Source organism: Lissotriton vulgaris, chromosome 1_1, assembly GCF_964263255.1.
Source record: "Lissotriton vulgaris chromosome 1_1, aLisVul1.2, whole genome shotgun sequence".
In the NCBI taxonomy this organism is placed as follows: Eukaryota; Metazoa; Chordata; class Amphibia; order Caudata; family Salamandridae; genus Lissotriton; species Lissotriton vulgaris.
The window spans coordinates 868,390,770-868,410,383 of NC_141685.1; positions in this window are offsets into that span (position 1 = coordinate 868,390,770).

The following is a 19,614-nucleotide window of genomic DNA, read 5'->3' on the forward strand; positions in this document are numbered from 1 at the left end:
CACATATTAACTAGTAAGATATAACAGAGAATAATTACAGAATGAAGAGTTCTGATCCATATACAAACTCCCGTCTAGTTTAGGACAGTAGCAACTGGTGGCATTTGGAAGTGGTGGGACATAAAAGTTGGGTATGACTTTTATGTAGCCAGTAAGCATAATGGACAAACGTGGGCGGTCCTCCTCCCGAAAAAAAATGAAAATAAGATTGTCAAGTTATAAGTTTTAAAACAAAATGAATTTAGTGAGAAAGCATGGTTTATAAGCAGTGGGAGCCTATAGGGCCTGATTTAGATTTTGGCGGTCAGTGGTGGTGGTGAGACAGGTAAGTGGCAATTTTCTAAATACGTAAAACACTTATATTTTGTGTATGTGTATGTAGGATATATGCTATGAACATATTATGTACATAATGCATTACCCCCCACCAACATACACAAGCATTGCAATGTATACAAGCACACACCACAAAGTCCTACCTTTGGGTCCGCCCAAACCGACTGGTGGTCCATTGCATTGAAGGTGCAACAGGTAAGGGGAGACCTGTGCGAAGAAGTAGAGGAAGACACTGCAGCCTGCACCCCAAAAAAGGTAAGTATTCACCCCTTTTCTTCCCTTTCCACCAACATGAAGTAAGAGGGATCCCTCCCAGAATTCCCTTCAAAACAGCCCACTTCCAAATACCAACAGAGTTTCCTGGATGATATGATTTGAGATGGCCGCCCGTAGGGGCAGAAAGCGAAGTCCTGGCGGAGTCAGCAGGAACACGACAGGATCACTGCAGTCTTCTCTCCCATTTCCAGCTAGCAGCTAAATCGTCAGGTGGACCGCCAGACTGGCAGACAGGAAGGCCGCCAAAAGAGCCCACTCTATCACGAACCTCCAAGATCAAAATATCTAAATCATGCCCATAGTCTTAAGAAATTAACACCTTGGCTGCTAATGGTTTTCCCCTCCTGTGCTAACATTCTTTGAATACCATTATACATGACGAGCTCAGCTCGTCATAAGCACAGCTCAACCGTGCCTCATGACGAGCTGAGCTCGTCATGAGCAGCGAAGGGGTTAAACACATTCAAAACTACCCTATATCGTATTGCAAAAATAGGTTCAATAGTTACTGTAAATTGCAGGTTGTACAGCGCTACAACTTTAGGCCCTTTGAAGTGTGTGCTTGCTCAGTGTCTTGCCCTACATGCTGCATCGAAGAAAATCCTCTAACCAGGTTTCGGGAAGCTCCCACAGCTGCTAGCTGTGATGAGTCATATGGAAATATGTGCAGACAGGCCTTTAAGTGGGATGAAAAAGGGAACATGTAAAATACATTTCTGTGATTCTCATAGTGTGCGACCCGGACAGTATTTTGTTTTTTCTCTCACATGTTAATGCATCCATGTATATAACACAATAACCAATCAGGGGAATTGTAAGCGCACTACTCCCCCGCAAGAGTCTCAAGGTGCTGAGGGGGTGGGGTGATGGGGTTTTGCAGCTCCATTCAGAGGAAGAGCTAGGTCTTGAGAGTCTTCCTGAAGGTGTTCAGGGAGGGGGTGCGTCTGATGTGGATTGGGGGTTCGTTCCAGGTCTTGATCGCAATGTACTAGAAAGCTCTTACCCCTATTCTGGCTCTGCAAATCCGCTGGATTATGGCAAGGTTGTGGGATTGGAGGTTTTGCTTGGGTGCGTGGAAGGAGATTCTCTCATTAAGATATTTGGATCTGGTGTTGTGAAGGCATTTGTAGGTGTGGGTGAATATTTTGAAGGAGATTATTTTTTCTATGGGGAGCCAGTGGAGGTTCAGCAGGATTTGGGTGATGTGCTCGTGTCGAGGGATGCCGATGACAAGTCTGCCTGCGGTGTTTCGAATGGTCTGGAGTTTGCGGAGCAGGGACTTGTTGATCCCCGCGTAGAGGGAGTTTTTGTAGTCCAGTCTTCTGGTTATGAGTACCAGGATTTAGTAACAAACCACCTGATTTGCCCCTCTCTCTGACTTAGATTTATGTGATTGACTACAATCCCCTGCTTTGCCAATGGCAGTATTTTCTGCTCCTTCCCTTATTGCTGATCTAACTATAGTTGATGGATCCAGGAGTTCGGAGACAAAGAATCATGCTGTGACCCCGCCCTCACTTAGAACTGATCTGGGGAATTTGCATAATGATGGACAATCTTTACTATCTTGGAATGTTGCTGGGCTTCTGAGTAAAATTATGTCCTTTGATTGGGAGAGTTTTGTTGAAGGGCATGACTCTTTAGCTTTACAGGAGACCTGGTCGTTAGACTCAATTTGCCACCCAGGTTACCTGGCGTATGGTAAAGAGGCAATTGCAAACAAAAAGAGGAGACCCAGTGGGGGATTGATTATATGGGTTAAACAACAACAATCCACCCAAGTATAGGTATTAACAGTAGATAGCCCAGACATTCTCTCCATTAAGATCTCTAACAGGGGTGAGCTAGATTTTATCTTGATCATGTATATGCGCGTGGGTTACCAGGTGGGAAAGCCTCATTAGTCATTGCCCAATTAGAGACATTTATGGATGATTTAGATGGCTTGTGTGTTTTTTTTATCGTAGGTGATTTCAATTGCACTTTTAAACCATTGGCCATAGACTATTGTAGTCTCACTAAGGAAGAGGAGCAAAACTGGGGGGTGCCCGCATTGTCATTACCACCAATCACCAAATGGACCGAGGCAGCACTGAAATGAAAAGTTTATCACTGGGGTGTGGGATAAGAGCTTCTAATGGGAGAACTGTTTCAGATGCAGATGGTTTCTCCACATATAACAAAGGGTCCAGAAACAGCAGGATTGATTACATATTTCGAAGTCTCGTACTTTGGGACAGACTAGAGAATATGGTGGTTCATCGTAGACCCAAAAGTAATCATGATCCCTTACTACTGTCCGTAGTAAGGATTGGTATGTCTTGGCCAAGCAGGAATTCTGTATCTGAGACAGGAGAGGTGACTCTGTCCAAGGACAGTGTAGGAAGGGGGAGGCTCTAGTTGGCACAGTGCAACACTAGCGACAAGCAGGGACTCTCTCTTCCTCGTCAGGGCTGAGGGTTACCTTCCAGACAACCTCTGCTTACCCTCTAGGTAGTGTGGCTTAAGCAGTCGTAGGCTAATCTTTGGGGCACATAGGGTTAAACACTTGCAATAGTATACCGTCACAACCAACCCACCACACAATGAGACCAGACTGTATTCTGTAAAAATATATGTCTTTATATAGACTTCAAGCAGGCTTATGAATACAGTTATCAGACTTTCAAATAGCGGTTCCAAGTTACTTAGTTCAAGTTGCCACAGATCGTTCTAGCAATAAGAGTTCGTTAGGGCCTTCTGCCCAGTTCAACAAAGTTCTTGTGGAGCAGGCGGCTCCCAGGGGATCTGTCCCACGTCACGTTGCCTTCCCGGGGTCGCTGTTCGTTGCGGCTCTCAGCCGAGCAGTTCACGGGTCATCCGGGGCAGCGGTGTTCTGTGGCGGCAGGGTCCTTTCCTCGTCGTCCGCTCCGACCCTGGAGGCGGCGGTTGCGTGGTGGCGGCAAGTGGCAGTACGGTCCTCAAGTGCAGGACGTACCCAGCCAAGTGCCGGTGCAGCTGTGCGCTCACAGCTGGCTGTCGGGCAAGGCACCGACCTAGGGGACTCTCACAGGGCGACTGTCCGTCTTTGCAAGTGGATTGGCTGCTCGTTGCGCAGTCAACTCGAGAGCTCGGACCGGACGGGTCCTCCTTCGCTTTGCTCTCGGGCTCCCGGTGCAGTTGCGGTCACGGTGTTCGGGCCAGCGGCGGCTGGTCCTCACTTTGCTCTCGCTGTTGCTCTGGGCCCCGGTCACGGTGGTCAGGTGGATGTCGTTGCCTTGGAGGAGATTCCTCCGTTGGTACTGCCACGAGGAGCAGCACACGCAGTTGCTTTCTTCAGGGTGTAGCGCCCACTGGTCCTGGGGCGCTGGTCAGGGGGCAAGTTCAGTTTCAAGCCCTTGGAGATCTTTTAGCAGAGTTCGGCACAAAGTCTTGTAAAGCAAAAGTCTTTTCGTAGTCTTTCCTTTTTCCTCTCCTTCGGCATCAAGGCACCAGACACAGGCAAGAGACAGCCCTCTTCCTTGTCCTTCCCGGTCCTTCTCGTCGGGCAGAGTTCCTTCTGTAGCCCAAACAGGATCTAATTTCCAAGGAGCAGGGCTCCTTCTTTTATATGGCATTTCTTTTGTTCTCGCAGGCCAGGGGGGCCTTTGCATAGCCACTCTCAGTCCTTGAGTACCCTGGCGGGTGTACTCCGGCTTCTGCTTTCAGTGTGAGGGGCAGGCGCATCAGACGCCCCACAGGAGGTGGAGCCAGCATTGTGCGGACAGGGGCAGCCAGAGTACCTTGTTGATGGGGCTTCGCCCTTCCTGGGCCAGGTGTCGGCTGAGTCATCCGACGCTCCCCAGGAGGGTGGAGCCAGCATTGTGGTGGCAGAGATCCAGAGTCAAGAGCCACTCCTACCTCCCACTAGCAAAGGCTAACTTTCTAAAAGTAGCATTTGCAAACCCAGGATACTAAAATAAACTTTACTAAAAGAAATATTTTATCATCCTGAGTTCAGGCATACTAAACACAACGCGCTACTATGCTCCTTGAGCCTGCTGGGATTATAGGGTGTAATAACTCCAGCAGCTCAGTCTGGCCTAATGGAGCAGGTAGCCTTCAATAGTGAAATACGGTTTTGGTTGTAAGTCACTACTAGGACATGCCACACACATCAGGGCTTGTCCTACCTTACACCTACAACGCACCCTGCCCGCAGGCCTACCATAGGGGTGACTAATATGTAGTCAAGGGAAGGTTCGGGGGCTGGCAAGTGGGTGCACTTGCCCAGCTAGCGTGACAGTACGAGACCGCACGCGGGTTCTGCGGTCGCAGTTCCCAGACACATCTTTACGGCTGCTTCGGTGGGTGGCGCAACCCGCGCTGCAGGCCCACCAGCAGTATTGGCATCTACAAGCCTCAGCACTCCTACTGCACTTTACTAGGGACTAACAGTAAATCTAATGAACCAATCATGGATACCAATCGCATGTACAATTTACAGTAGGGAGCACTTGCACTGCGGCACGGGTCAGCCGTGGCTCAGTGCCCTGAGTATCGGAAAACCAGCAAAACATCGGAGGCACATCAGCAAAAAGTGGAAGGGAGACTCACGCCAAGGTGCCAGGTCTAACAGACAGCCACCAGCTAAAATGGGCAGTGGTTGTGGGGGATGACGGCCTACAAAAGCAGATTAGAGCCTCTACAGAAGAGACCCTTTTCTGATGAGTTTGCCAGATGTCGAGGGCAATAACCTTCTACATATTATGAAGTCCCATGAGGACCACTTCCTAAAACTCTCTGCTCACTAAAAAGAGGAAACCACCTAAACACCACCATACAAGAGGGTCCAAATGGTTTAACGAGGACTGTGGCAGTGCATTTCAAAACCTCTCCAAAGCTATAAAGTTGGAGACTGCCAACAGGTTAAGGAGGCAAGGGTAAAGTATAAAAGGGCACAAATTAAGGCCAAGAAAGACTATGATGAGAATAGGTGGGCAGGCCTAACCAATGCCTCTGAAGGTAAGAACTGGACTAAGTTTTGGGAATTAGTTAAATGGGGCAATCATGCGAATAGTAAAACACCTAACAATAATGTCCCTCCCGAACTTTGGGTCCAGCATTTTAAGGGTCAATTTGATTCCCAACTTAGTGTTATTACCAAGTATCCAGAGGTTAGGGCAGAGGCAGTGCTTCACTTTACTATAAGTGAGATAGACGGAGTTTTAGATAGGGTGCCAGCAGGGAGGGCTCCAGGTCCAGATTGCATCCCAGCCGACATTTACAAACAGGATAGGAAAATCTGGATTGAGTACATATTTATCATCGTAAATGCTATAGCCAAAGGTGCATTAATACCATACACCTGGCGGGGGGCCGAAATCATACCCATATATAAAAAAGGGGACCACGCCAGTCCCAGTAGTTATAGGCTGATACGCCTAATCGATACTAACTGCGAGACTTGGTGGAGATAGAGTTAATGAGTGGTTTATTGAGCAGAATGTCTTATCTACGTATCAAGCGGGTTGAACTACCTTGTTTTTCATCTAATTCTGAACTAACGTGGCACATTGACCAGCCACAGACACAATTTTGAACTTTTTGAATATCTCGAAGGGAGATGGCCTTGTCTCCTATTTTGTAATGCAATGCTTTTATATATCATGTCACAATGGTGCAAGTTCCTTAATGTACCATTTCATATTGTACCAAGTCACCCTTGCACCAACTCACTGCGCCGTTTTCAATCTTCACTAACAGACACAACATTGTGGTTCGCCCCACTCCAATGTACCTAATACTGAACGTACGGTGTAAATGACCCAACTAACTTGCGCCGTAAAGGTTTTTAATATCACCCCCTTTTTTAAGTGTTCTGGTTCACCCACCCCTAATACACAACAGGAACATACGTTAAAAGGCCAAAAACCCTACAACCATGAATCCCTTCCTTCACTCTAAGATGGCCGCCTCAGTTCCTGCAGACGATCAGTGCTTAACACACTCCTCGCTCTACTGTCACGTGACGCAATCACGTGAAGACGTGGGGTTAAGTCATGGCTGCCGACAAGCTTAGGCTCCTCTATCAGCGCGGAACCCTCAGCGCAACCCTACGTGGCCATCGAGACACTGTTCTCAAATTGGTAAGTCAATTGCCCTCATGCTCGTTGCCGCCCCCCACTATACAGGCCACTTAACTAATAAACGCTGCATTTTTCCTCAGCGGATCGTGGTGATTTACGCGACCGCCCCTTGCAAACAAGAAGGTATCCCTGCCAGAGTCTGCTGTCTGCGCGGTACACAGAGACAGTTCCTACCCCCCCTTCCAGCCTTGGGTATGATTCTTCTTTTTAGTCACTTTAATTATCATTTCCCGACCCAACCATCAGCGTTAACCTTCCCTCCTTTTACAGTGCAACTAGCGTTATTAAACCCCCTGCTTCCGAGGAGGACTGTCGCATGAGATCTCCATTCCCTCCCCCCACCGAGAACACACAGTGTCAGGCACGCCCTGAGGCATCTACCCCTCAAGAGGTATACTTTCACTCGCTGCTCATGTATTCACTGCCTGTTCACCGTCACTGCCAAGTTGCTGTCACTTTTGACCCACAGTCAATTGAAATCACTGCCTGTTCGCCGTCACTGCCAAGTTGCTGTCAATTTTGACCAACAGTGAACTGAAAACACCCACTCACTCAGCGATTCAGCAGTTGAGGCGTACTTGACACACCACACAGAGCCCTTCAAATAACTCCAATGCTTGTGGGCTTTACTCTACCAATGCCATACCCAGCAATTGGTCACGCTGGCTCCCTCCTCACCTGCACGGAGACCCCAGCCAATAACTACCCATTAGTGACCCACTCCCCCACTCAACCACAGGAGTGATAAGTGCACCAGGCATCACAAAAACCTCCTTTTTTCCCACCCACCAATTTTTTTAGAAATGAACAGCACGTCCTCGCTGGCACCTCACCACTGCGAATCCGATTGTTGAATAACGCAGCTCAGCTGACGTCTCGAAACTAAAACTGCAATTTCTTCTTTTTTGTTCTTTTTCCCTGTTTTCCTCCCTAACAGGCGTATATACTGTATAACCAGGCAATTATATAGTTAAGTCCTGAAGATGATCCCATTTTAATTTGAGCACGGGATCGAATCATCAACTCCTCCTAGTAGACATACTGCTGATCACTGTACATTATTGTTTGTATGTGCTACTCTGGGAAACACAGCTAATATTGATTATAAACAGTGCCCAGTTCACTCACTCTTTTTGCCTGAAGAACCTTTTCTCTGATTTCCTTCCTCTTTATTCTTAATTCTCTAGTACAGTGCAGGACTGTGCCTTACTGCAAAAATTGCGAAATGTATCTAAACTGTTAAACACTTGGATTTTCTTTATATTAAATTCCCTGTCCGGCTGGGCAAGGAAAATATAAAGCAGCCTATTGTGGTCTATATAGCAATTGTTCTTTATATTCCGATGCGTATACTGGCAACAGATACTCGTCCAGATATAGTCATTGCTATTGCAAAATTTTTGAACTGGGCATGGGTGTTGAGAAAAAAAAAAACGATGGTTGCTGAGGCATCAGATTTAGCTCTTGATTGTGTTAATCTAAATAGTTTATCTTAAAGGATTAATCGGATAAGATTTTATATGATTTTAGCTTTATATATCTTGTTAGGATTCGATAATGGTTGGTATCAACTTCGGTATGTTTACTGTATGGACTGTTTGTTTCCAACTATGCCATTTTTTATTGACACTTTTATGTATGTTATGTGTCTTTTATGATTATAAAATATCGAATAAAGACTAATAAATTGAACTGATTGGACCAGTTCCATTTCTGCCTTTGGCATATGTTAGAATAGACAAAGGCAGTTTTGGGGAAAACTAATATCAATTCTCCAAAGGTGTCCTTCATAAGCATTTCCAGACCTACCCCAGTCAAAGTGCCTAGGACATTGCCACCACAGTGCACAATTATGAGTTCAAGGTATTGGAGATGCAAAAAGGATTCAACCAATGGCATCAAATGGTGCCACTTTAACCCTCTCTGTCCAATCCATTTAATGTCTAAATTTGGTAAACCTAGGTCTTCGTGAATTCCTTTGTTTTCTGCATACCTTTGGCTCCAGATAAGATAGCTGTGTCCCACAATCCACGCTCTAAGCATCTTGAAGGGAGGTCTGAATGCACTCAGATGGTCTCTGTAAATGAAATGACAGTTCGAAAACTAACATTTTTCTAGAATGGTAGATAAGATGCAGTTTTGAAAAAAGGAAAGAAATGATTGGATATTTGACAACTTTCTACACTGAGAAGTAGGGTGCATGTTTCTGTTTTTTAAAAGCATGATTCATCTTGATTAACAAAATCTGATTGAAAGGAACATTACATAGGATAAGCTGATTTGTTGAAAAGTCAAGCAGACTTGCTGTTTTGATTAGCAACATTGTGTGATGAACTTTTGACCTGTGTGCTCAGTTAAGTGTTCCATGAAGTGTTTCTATTGTAACAGGCAGAAGGCAGATTGGGGGTAGTGTTCAAATTTATGTAAATTGGAAAGGGTTCAAAAGTGTATCCAATAGCAATGTGTGTTTGCTTTTGAATTAATGTGGAAAGCAATGTGATTTGATGTTCAGGTGTATATGTGTTCAAAATGAGAGGGACACTTTGCTATTCTTTGGTTCTGGTGACAGAAGAGATATTCTGTATAAGAAAATCTGGTGTGTGACTGACATACTTATTATTGTGCAAAACAATTTGAAAGGTGAGTTATTAATTTGTGAGGGGATGTATGTGGTGCTTTTTGAATTTAATCAGACTAGTGTGTTTCTCCTGCTAAAGTGCAGGGAATACCTTTTTTTGCTAGAATTTTATTGTGAGTATGTGTGCATTTAGAAACCATTCAGAGATAGGAATTTGTGTATTTCATGTGTTTGTAGACAGATAACTATGCTGTTCTCATGTTTTTTTCGTGGAATTAGAAACCAGTCATTTTTTATGTATTTGCAAAATGAGTCAAGTTTCTACACTGAAATGCAGTACTCCTTCTAGACTATGAAATGTGTTTTGGTAAAATGCAAGGGATGGTGGTATTTGTCTAGAATCACACAGTAAGTCTTGTGTGCATTTACGAATCGTTCTGATAGAAGCACTCTATACTAATGTGTAGTAGACAATGTTGTGCAATGTGTACAGTCACCTAACGTCTTGTAGATTAGTAAATGTCTTTTGGTAAGATGCAAGGGATAGAGCTGCTTGTCTAGAATCACACAGTGAGTCTATGTGCATTTAGGAATCACTCTGAGAGAAGCATGTTGGTAGTATTAGAAAATAGGTATTGGTTATGTGTTTCCAAAATGAGTTTAGCTTTAATAGTAAAATGCAGTTATGAAATATGTGGAATGGATGCTTGATGTGTTTGCAGACAAATAAGTACGTGTACTGTTGTAGTGAGGCAGGCTTTAGGGCATGCAGTGCATGAAACTCCTATGCACTATGCATGTAGTAGTCTAACCACCTTTACAGTTGTGTTTCAGGCCTACATTTCCCCAGTCATTACCTGCATACTCCATTTATAAGACATACTGTTATTTGTCTAAAATCACACTGTGAGTCAGTGTTCATTTGGGAAAATTGAGAGAGAATGATTTGGTAGGTTGATGTGTTTGCAGACATATAAGTACATGTACTCTTGCAGTGACACTACTCCCAGCACGACCACCTACACTACCCATTTGCCACTCTACGACCCTAAACCGTAAAACACTTCACCAACACGTCCCTCTGCACTACTCAAACACCATTGCACTACCCTAAAGCTTTAACTGTACCCGAGCATGACCTTCTACATTACTCAAACACCACTCCACTACCCTAGAACACTACCCCAGCATGACCCCCCTTCACTACACAAACACCACTGCACTACCTTAAACGCTAAAACACTATCCCTAGCATGACCCCCTACAATACATAAACACCACTGTGCTACCCTAGAAAACTACCCTAGGACGAACACCTACACTAACCAAACACCATTGCACTATAATAAACATTAAATCTAGCTCAGCACGACTTCTTACACTACTCAAACACCACTGTACTACCCTAAACTTTAAATCTACTCTAGCACGACCCCTTACACTACCCAGACACCACTGTACTACCCTACTACTTCATTTATAAGAAATACTGTTATTTGTCTAGAATCACACCGTGAGTCAGTGTCTATTTGGGAAAATTGAGAGAGAATGGTTTGGTTGGTTGATGTGCTTTCAGATATAGAATTACATGTCCTGAAGCAGTGAGCCAGGCTTTAGAGCATGTAGTGCTTGAAACTCCTATACACTATGCAAGTAGTAGTGTAATCACCTTCACACTTGTGTTTGAGGCTTACATTTCCCCAGTCAGTATCTATATATTCCATTTATAAGAAATATTGCTAATTGTCTAGAATCACACTGTGAGTCAGTGTCTATATGGGAACATTGAGATAGAATAATTTAGTTGGTTGATATGTTTGCAGACATATAAGTACATGCATTCTTGCATTGAGCCAGACTTTAGGGTATTGGGTTTTTAAAACACCTATTCACTATGCAAGTAGTAGTGTAATCACCTTCAGACTTGTGTTTGAGGCCTACATTTCCCCAGTCAGTATCTATATATTCCATTTATAAGAAATATTGTTATTTGTCTAGAATCACAGTGTGAGTCAGTGTCTATATGGGAACATTGAGATAGAATAATTTAGTTGGTTGATATGTTTGCAGACATATAAGTACATGCATTCTTGCAGTGACACTAACTCCAGCATGACCCATTACACTACCCAAATACCACTGCACTACCCTAAAACCTAAAACACTACCCCAGCACAACTCGCTACACTACCTAAATATCACTGCACTACCCTAAACCCTAAAACACTAACCCAGCACAACCCCCTATACTACCCAAATACTATTGAACTACCCTAAACTTTAAACCTACCCTAGCACGACCCCTTGCACTACCCAAACACCGCTGTACTACCCTAAAAGAGTACCTCAGTACGACCCCCTACACTACACATACACCTGTGGACTACCCTAAACTCTTAATCTACCCCAGTACGACCCCCTACACTACATAAACACCACTGTACTACCCTAAACCCTAAAACAGTTTCCGAGCACGACCCCCTACACTACTCAAACAGCATTGCACTACCCTAAATCTTAAATCAATCCCAGCATGACACCTTACACTAGTCAAACGCTACTGCACTACCCTAAAACACTATCAGAGCATTATCCCCCACACTACACCAACACCACTACACTACCCTAAACTCTAAAATACTACCCTAGCACGACCCCCTACACCACCCAAATACCATTGCACTACTCTAAACCTTAAACTTATCCCAGCACAACCCCTTACTCTACCCAAACACCACTGTCCTACCCTAAAAGAGTCCTTTAGCACGATTCCCTACACTACATGAATACCACTGCACTACCCTAAACCTTTAATCTACTCCCAGCACGACTCCCTACACTACCCATTCAACACTGCAGTACTGTAAACCTTAAATCTACTCCAGCACAACCTTCTAAACTACACAAACTTCACTGCACTATCCTAAGGTCTAAACCTACTCCTAGCTCGACTCCCTACATGACCCATTCACCACTGCACTACCCTAAACCCTAAAACACTACCCCAGCTCGGCCCCTACACTACCCAAAAACTATTGCACTACCCCAAACCTTAAATCTACCCCAGCATGACACCCTACACTACTCAAAAACTACTGCACTACTGTAAAACAGTATCACAGCACGGCCCCCTACACTATACAAACCCCACTGCACTACCCTAAACCCTGAAACAATACTCCAACACACCCTCTACACTACTCAAACACCACTGTATTACCCTAAAAGAGTAATTCAGCATGATCCCCTGCACTAAATAAACACCACTGCACAACCCTAAATTCAAAATATACATCCAGCACAAACCCTTACAGTACCGATTCACCACTGCACTACCCTAAACCATAAAACACTACCTCAGCACGACCCCCTACACTACCCAAACACCATTGCAGTACTCTGAACCTCAAATCTACTCCAGCACGACCTCCTACACTACACTAGGGGTGGGCAGGATTTGCGTAAGCGCACTACACAAATCTCTGAGAAATAGTAAAAAATCTCCGCGAACTCGCAGATATTCTGCGAACATGCGGATTTGCTTGTTCGCGATGCTTTATTCCTGTTTGCAATCGCTGTTTGTGTGCTCGAGGGGAAATATCTCGCAAACATGTATTTTGAAAAACACAAACAAGCAAAAAATTTCGCGAAGTTGGGAAACACAGAATCTTGGGCAAATTTGCGATCTCCGCGGTACGCAAAATTACCCAAAATCTGCGAATGGAACGGAATTTACCTCCCATGCCTACACTAAACAAACTCTACTGCACTATCCTAAACTCTAAATCTACTCCCAGCACGACCCCCTACTCTACCAATTCACCACTGTACTACCCTAAACCCTAAAATACTACTCCAACACGACCCCTACACTACCCAAACACCATTGCAGTATCCTAAACCTTAAATATACTCCAGCTTGACACCCTACACTACACAAACAGCACTGCACTACCCTAAACCCTAAAACACTACCCCAGCTTGACCCCCTACACTACCCAAATACCATTGCACTACCCTAAACCTTCAACCTAACCCAGCACGACCCCGTACACTTTCCAAACACCACTTTACTACCCTAAAAGAGTAATTTACCATGATCCCCTATGTAGGAGAGTAGGGTCTGCTATCCTATGGTCACCCCAAATTTTTGCTTTTTGCTTCACTGGTTTAAGACTTAGGGGCCGATTATGATCGCGGATGGACTTGCGTCCGTCCGCGATCACTGAGGAGGAGGGGACGTCCGCATGGGCTGCGGAGTCCCCTCCTGTGCGATTAGGATGTGACCGCCACCCTGGCGGTCACATCCTCTATTTTTAACATTGCGGCGGGTGCGGCTTCAAGCTGCACCCGTGGCAATGTTAAAAATGCAGTCTTTGCATTTGCATGCAGAAAGAGGCAGGCACCGCGTGGTGCCTGCCGCTTTCTGCATACAAATGCAGGGGGGTACCATAGGTACCCCCCATGTGCACCCCCCACCCCCCTTCACCTAGGGGGCCCGCAACGGGCCCCCGCAGTGAAGAACCGTATGCTTTTCCACGGCGGAAAACCCGCCGCGGAAAAGCACTTTTTAAAGCCCATCCTGATATGGCGGACGGTGTCTGAGAGACACCGTCACCATATCAGAGCTTTTCCGCCGCGGTTGTAAGCCGACCGCGGCCGAAAAGCTGTGGACGGAAACCAGGACCCACCAGCCATCCTAATGTGGCGGTGGGTCCTTGGTCCGTCCGCTGCGGTTTTTCCGCATCCTCTGGGCATTCCGCCGGCCCCGAGGATGCGGAAAAACCGTAATCATAATCGGCCCCTTAATGTGGCTGTGGGCCTGCTAATCAGACCCACAGCCTGCTGTTCTCTCTCTAAATTAATGCCAATGCACTCTAGGTGCATTACGAATTGGAACTGGTTCACCTTATAGGCCCCTGTAACAGTGTACTCCAGGTACCCAGGGCATAGGTGTATCCAAGGCTTACCAGGGGCTGCAGCATGTATTGTGCCTCCCCTGGCCTGGCCTCCATATTTGACACAACTGGCTGATCACTCAGCTGGGGTAAGTTGGTGTAATCACCTCTTACTTAGATATAGTATCCCTATATCTAACCTTAACTGGACACATGTTAACCTATAAGCCACTCCTATGGAAGGCCTCTGCAATCCTGGAGGCAGAGTGCGTGGTTTCATGTGAGATGGTGCTCTAGCAGGAGCTGAGCCTGTCTGCAGCTGTCGGGAACAACTCCCTTAGCTGTTCCCGGATATTGCCATACCATATTCTCTTAAGTGCATTATAATCCTCTCGGTTATTTGATAACTTTGGTTTGGCTTTATCAAAACATGTCGAGTAAGGTGTCATCCAATTTGGAATACTATCCCCTCGACAGTTCTGTCGACGGGGATAGCATTCCACCCTTCTAGAGGGACACGGCATGTACCTCACCTGAACCCCGGTTAAAGTTAACCAGAGCCTCAGCATCACAAAATGGATGCTGCCACCACAGACACAAGTCTGACCTCCTGCTGCTTGGAGTCCTTCCAGTGAGGGAGGCTTGGACAAAGAGTTTCCTGCCTTGGGAGGTGCGAGCACCACCCCAGACAGGATTTTGTGTATTGGGTAGGACAGGGCTGAATAGAATCAGACATGCCCGGGGCACACAAGGTATCCTCGTGCATAAGCCAGTCCAAACCGGTCCTGGGGCTTTCCAGCCCCTGTCCTGGTGAGGAGCTGGACAAAAGAAAGGGGGTGTAACCGCCCCTTTCCTGGTCCCACCCAGAGGAGGGACCTAGCAGGTGATCCACCCCTCAGATTGGGAATAAGAGTGGGAGCAATGCCATAGCACCTCAGATCATTCTGAATCAACTTCAAACTAAGAAGACGACTGGACTTCGACATTCTGCTGCACAGAAGACTGAAGAGCATCTCCCTTGTGGCCTAGGAGTGGCCACCCTGTGAACACAGGCACCATCCAGCAACTCGACATCTGCTTTGCTGCCACCTCCTGCCGGAGCCCGAGCCCAGAGCCCGACGGGACCCAGACTCCCAGACTTCTCATAGCTTGATCCACAGTCCCTGCAAAGAAGGGACCCGTGGAGGCACCGAGAGATGTGGGACCGGACATCTCGAAAGACCCCCGAGAAGCTGACTGCGCAGCACCCAAGGCACCCTCGATGCTGTGCTTTGGGAATTTAGAAGCCCTACAACCGAGCAGCCCTTGCACCGAAGATCAGCCCCCCAGCGTCTCCACGATCTGCGTGGGGCCCTTTTGCATCGTGCCACTTGACGCGCCATCCCGGCCACTTGCCATGTGGTCAGCGGCCATCTTGGTGACGAAACCTACCATTCACACTGCGGGTCTGCTTGCTCCAGACTTGCCCTCGCTCCTGTAAAAAGGAGCACCTGCACTGACCTTGCTGGTCTGAGTGAGAAGCTTGCATCGATTCCTGCATGGCTTGCATTAGCCAAGGCCTGTTTGCTCCATTCAAGAAGTCGACACCGCCAACAGCTAGAGCCTTTGTGGGACAGCTTGTGACCAACACCTGGATGATCTTGACCTCTTCGTGTCCACGTGGCTGCAGAGACAATCTTCACCTCATCACCTGTTTGCACCCGACATCGCCTGGTTCCTTCCTGGTTCCACGGTAGTCACTGGCTAGTGACTTTGAACATTTTCCCCTCTGCTTTCAGGTCTTCACCACTTCAGATCCACCCTTGGACTCACCGGAACTCTTCTCGTCTCGACGCCTGCAGCATCTTAAGCTCCAAGCACCATCAACCTGCGTGACGAAACCCGACACTACTTCGCACATGTGCACCCGCTTCCTGTGGGTGAGGTAACTCAGCAACGCCGGTGTTTCTACACTGGTACACACCTCTATTGCCTAGGTCTTAAGTTTTGTCCTTCTAGGTCAGCCGGAAGGTTCCTTAAACACTAACTTTGTAACTTTTACGCACCATTGACTTTACATTGGTATATGCGTGCACTTTCCGCACTGCACCCGAGTCCCGCAGGCCTTTCCCGACTTCTTCACTGTTAGTCCTGAACAGCTCCAGCGATTCCCAAGGCCTTAGGCCTACTTACTTTCAGCTAGGTGGTTCTTATACCACCATTTTAGTATATGGTTTAGGTGGCCCCTAGGGCTCATCCATATTGTGCAACTTTTGTGTATTTAAACTGTGTTTTGTTTTAACACATTTGCTTCTGTGCTCATAAAGAGTATAGGGGATTTTGTAGTAAATAAATATATATATATTTTCAATATATATCTGTGTGGTGTCCTTTCATTTGGTATTCAAGGGGATTGTGTATGGTAAAACAGCTTGCTTCACATGCCTTTACAGAGTTTAGCCTAAGGCTGCTTTGTCCACACTACTAGGATAGCTGGTCTACAACATTGACTTACAACCAATCATCATAAGGGTTGCTTGGCATGGTACAATGTGATCACTAGAACTAATGAGCATCATATACCAGGCCAACTTCTCACACCCTACATCACATAAACACCACTGCATAATCCTAAACCCTAAATTTACCCCCCAGCACAATTCCTATACTATCCATTCACCACTGCACTGCCCTAAACCCTAAACACTACCCCATCACAACCCCTACACTACCCAAACACCATTGCAATACTCTAAACCTTAAATCTACTCCAGCACGACTTTCTACACTATACAAAGACCACTGCACTACCCTAAACCCTAAATCTACCTTCAGTACGACCACCTACATTACCCATTCACCAGTGCAGTGCCCTTAACCCTAAAACACTACCCTAGCACAACTCCTATACTACCCAAACACCATTACAGTACTCTAAATCTTAACCATACTCCAGCACGACATTCTACACTACACAAACACCACTGCAGTACCCTGAACTCTAAATCGACCAACAGCACGACTCCCTACAGTATCCATTCAACATTGCACTACTACAAACTCTAAAACACTATACCAGCACGATCCACTTCACTACCCCAACACCATTGCACTACTATAAACCTTAAATCTACCCCAGCATGACCCCCTACACAACCTAAACACTTGTGCGCTACCCTAAAACATCAGCACAGCACGACCCTCTACACTACACAAAGAACAGTACACTACCCTAAACCCTAAATCTACCCGCAGTACGACCACCTACACTACCCATTCACTAGTGCAGTACACTAAAACCTAAAACACGACCCCAGCACGACCCCCTACACTACTCAAACACCATTACACTACCCTAAACCTTAAATCTACCCCAGCACGACCCCCTACACTACACAAACACTACCGCACTACTCTAAACTCTAAATCTGTACTGTTGCAAAACCATAGTGACTGTTTATGTACCATGTAGTAATCTATTTACTAATGTAAAAGTGAACCAATCATGAATTCACTCAGTGTCTCCCCTTATGGTATTGTGATCATTTAGTTAATATTCATGTACTCATACAGTGCTTCAGGTGTTAGTGTTATGGAGCGCTTCAAACTGCTATGTACTATGTATGTACTGCTCTTGCCACCTTCACAGTTGTGCTTCAGGCCTATAATTTCTTAGTCAGAATTTATATGGAATGTGTTTGTATAGTAATAAAAAAGTATAATTTATAAAGTTAATAATCCATACTTATTTATGATTATTTTTTACAGATACTGTTTATCATCATTAAAAAAAAGTTATTATGGCGGAGAAAGAAAGAAGAAGAAAAGTTCAGGAGAAGGACACTTACTTGAAAAAATTCAACCACAAGTATTGGAAGACAAACATAATGTGGCTAAAAAGAGAAAACATTTTGGTAAGACCACAAAGGACTTCATAAAATATATTACTAGATTCAGAAAAAAAATGGAAATGTGCAAAGCATTGAAAATGATCTAAGCACAAAAAAGTGCAAAGAATAGGAAAGGGAAAAAAATGTACATACAAAGGATACAAGTTATATTAAAAGAGTAGTCCATAATTTGATGAAACATACAAAGAAATATAGAAAGAGAACAGTATTTTATAAAAAGAAGAAGCATATCAAATCCATTGTTGAAAAGAGAATTCGATCACTAGATAAACCAATCCATTTAATGAAGGCCAAAGGTAAGAGGAAAAGAATAATTAACAAATGTAATTTTTGTGATATTTTCGTAGGGCAATGGAAACACAGTTCAAGTTCTGAGCCTTTTTTTTAATGAAGAGAGTCATTTACAGACCAATGATTTGTTGCATGCAGTTGACACCAGTGGTCGAGCTTATGAGGTTAGAAATGATTGGCAATTGACAAAAAGCAAATGGTTCCCAGAAATGCAGAAGTGATAGCTGATGAAGTTCTAAACAGACGTTCTAAAGCCCCAGTGTGCACTTGGGATTGTAGTAGTATTTGTAGTGTATGACAAGAATCTATTGCTAAATTACGTAATTTCTTACAAGCATATTGTAAAAAAAGTGTTAAACAAAAGATTAAGGTGTTGCAAGGACTAGAACCTTGCAGAGTGAGAAAACATACTGTTTTGGAAGGTCATTCTCTGGCTTATGTTTCTTAAAAAGTATGTCAAAGTGTTTTTCACCATTTCAGGATGTTGGCAGTACATCATACTCAAATGCGGAAGTTAGTGAGAATATTGTATTATGCAAAAAGTCCAGCACTAAAGTTAAATGAGTTGAACAATGTTCTTTCGAGTGGGTCAGTATCAGATGTGAAAATGTTATGTGATGATATTGAGTTTTGTTACGTTAGTCCTGAAGAAGAGAGTGAAGAAACTCAGATATCATTAGAAGAAAATATTGTAGAGAATGTTAAACATAGTTGTACAAAAAATTTTGGAAATTAAATTACAAAGTTTAAGGTGATTTCAGGTGAAAGGCCAAATTTTTCTTGTATTTGTTGTTGGCGAACTCACTATAAAAATCAGACTAGAAGTGTTGATCTGTATTCAAAAAGTGAAAAAGAAAATAATGATAAGTGGAAGGAATTTGCAACTTATTTGTTGGTAGAGAATTGTTTTGATTTGAGTTCTGATCAGTGTATTTGTAAATATTGTTATAACAAATTAGATGAGAATAAAATGCCCGCTAGAGCTGTGTAAAATAATTTAGAATTAGTTGCTATTCCTCCAGAATTGATAGATTTAAACACTTATGAGTCTATTCTCATTCAATGTGTGCACCTGTTTCAGGCTATTGTTCGTATGGAGCCTAAAACAAGTAAATTGCATCCTTCAGATTTACAAAGAGGATTAAAAGGAAGAGTTGTGTATTTACCGTTAGATTCAAAGAAAAATATTGAAACTATTGGTGTAGAGAGTGTAGAAAGTAAACCACTAGTTATTCTTG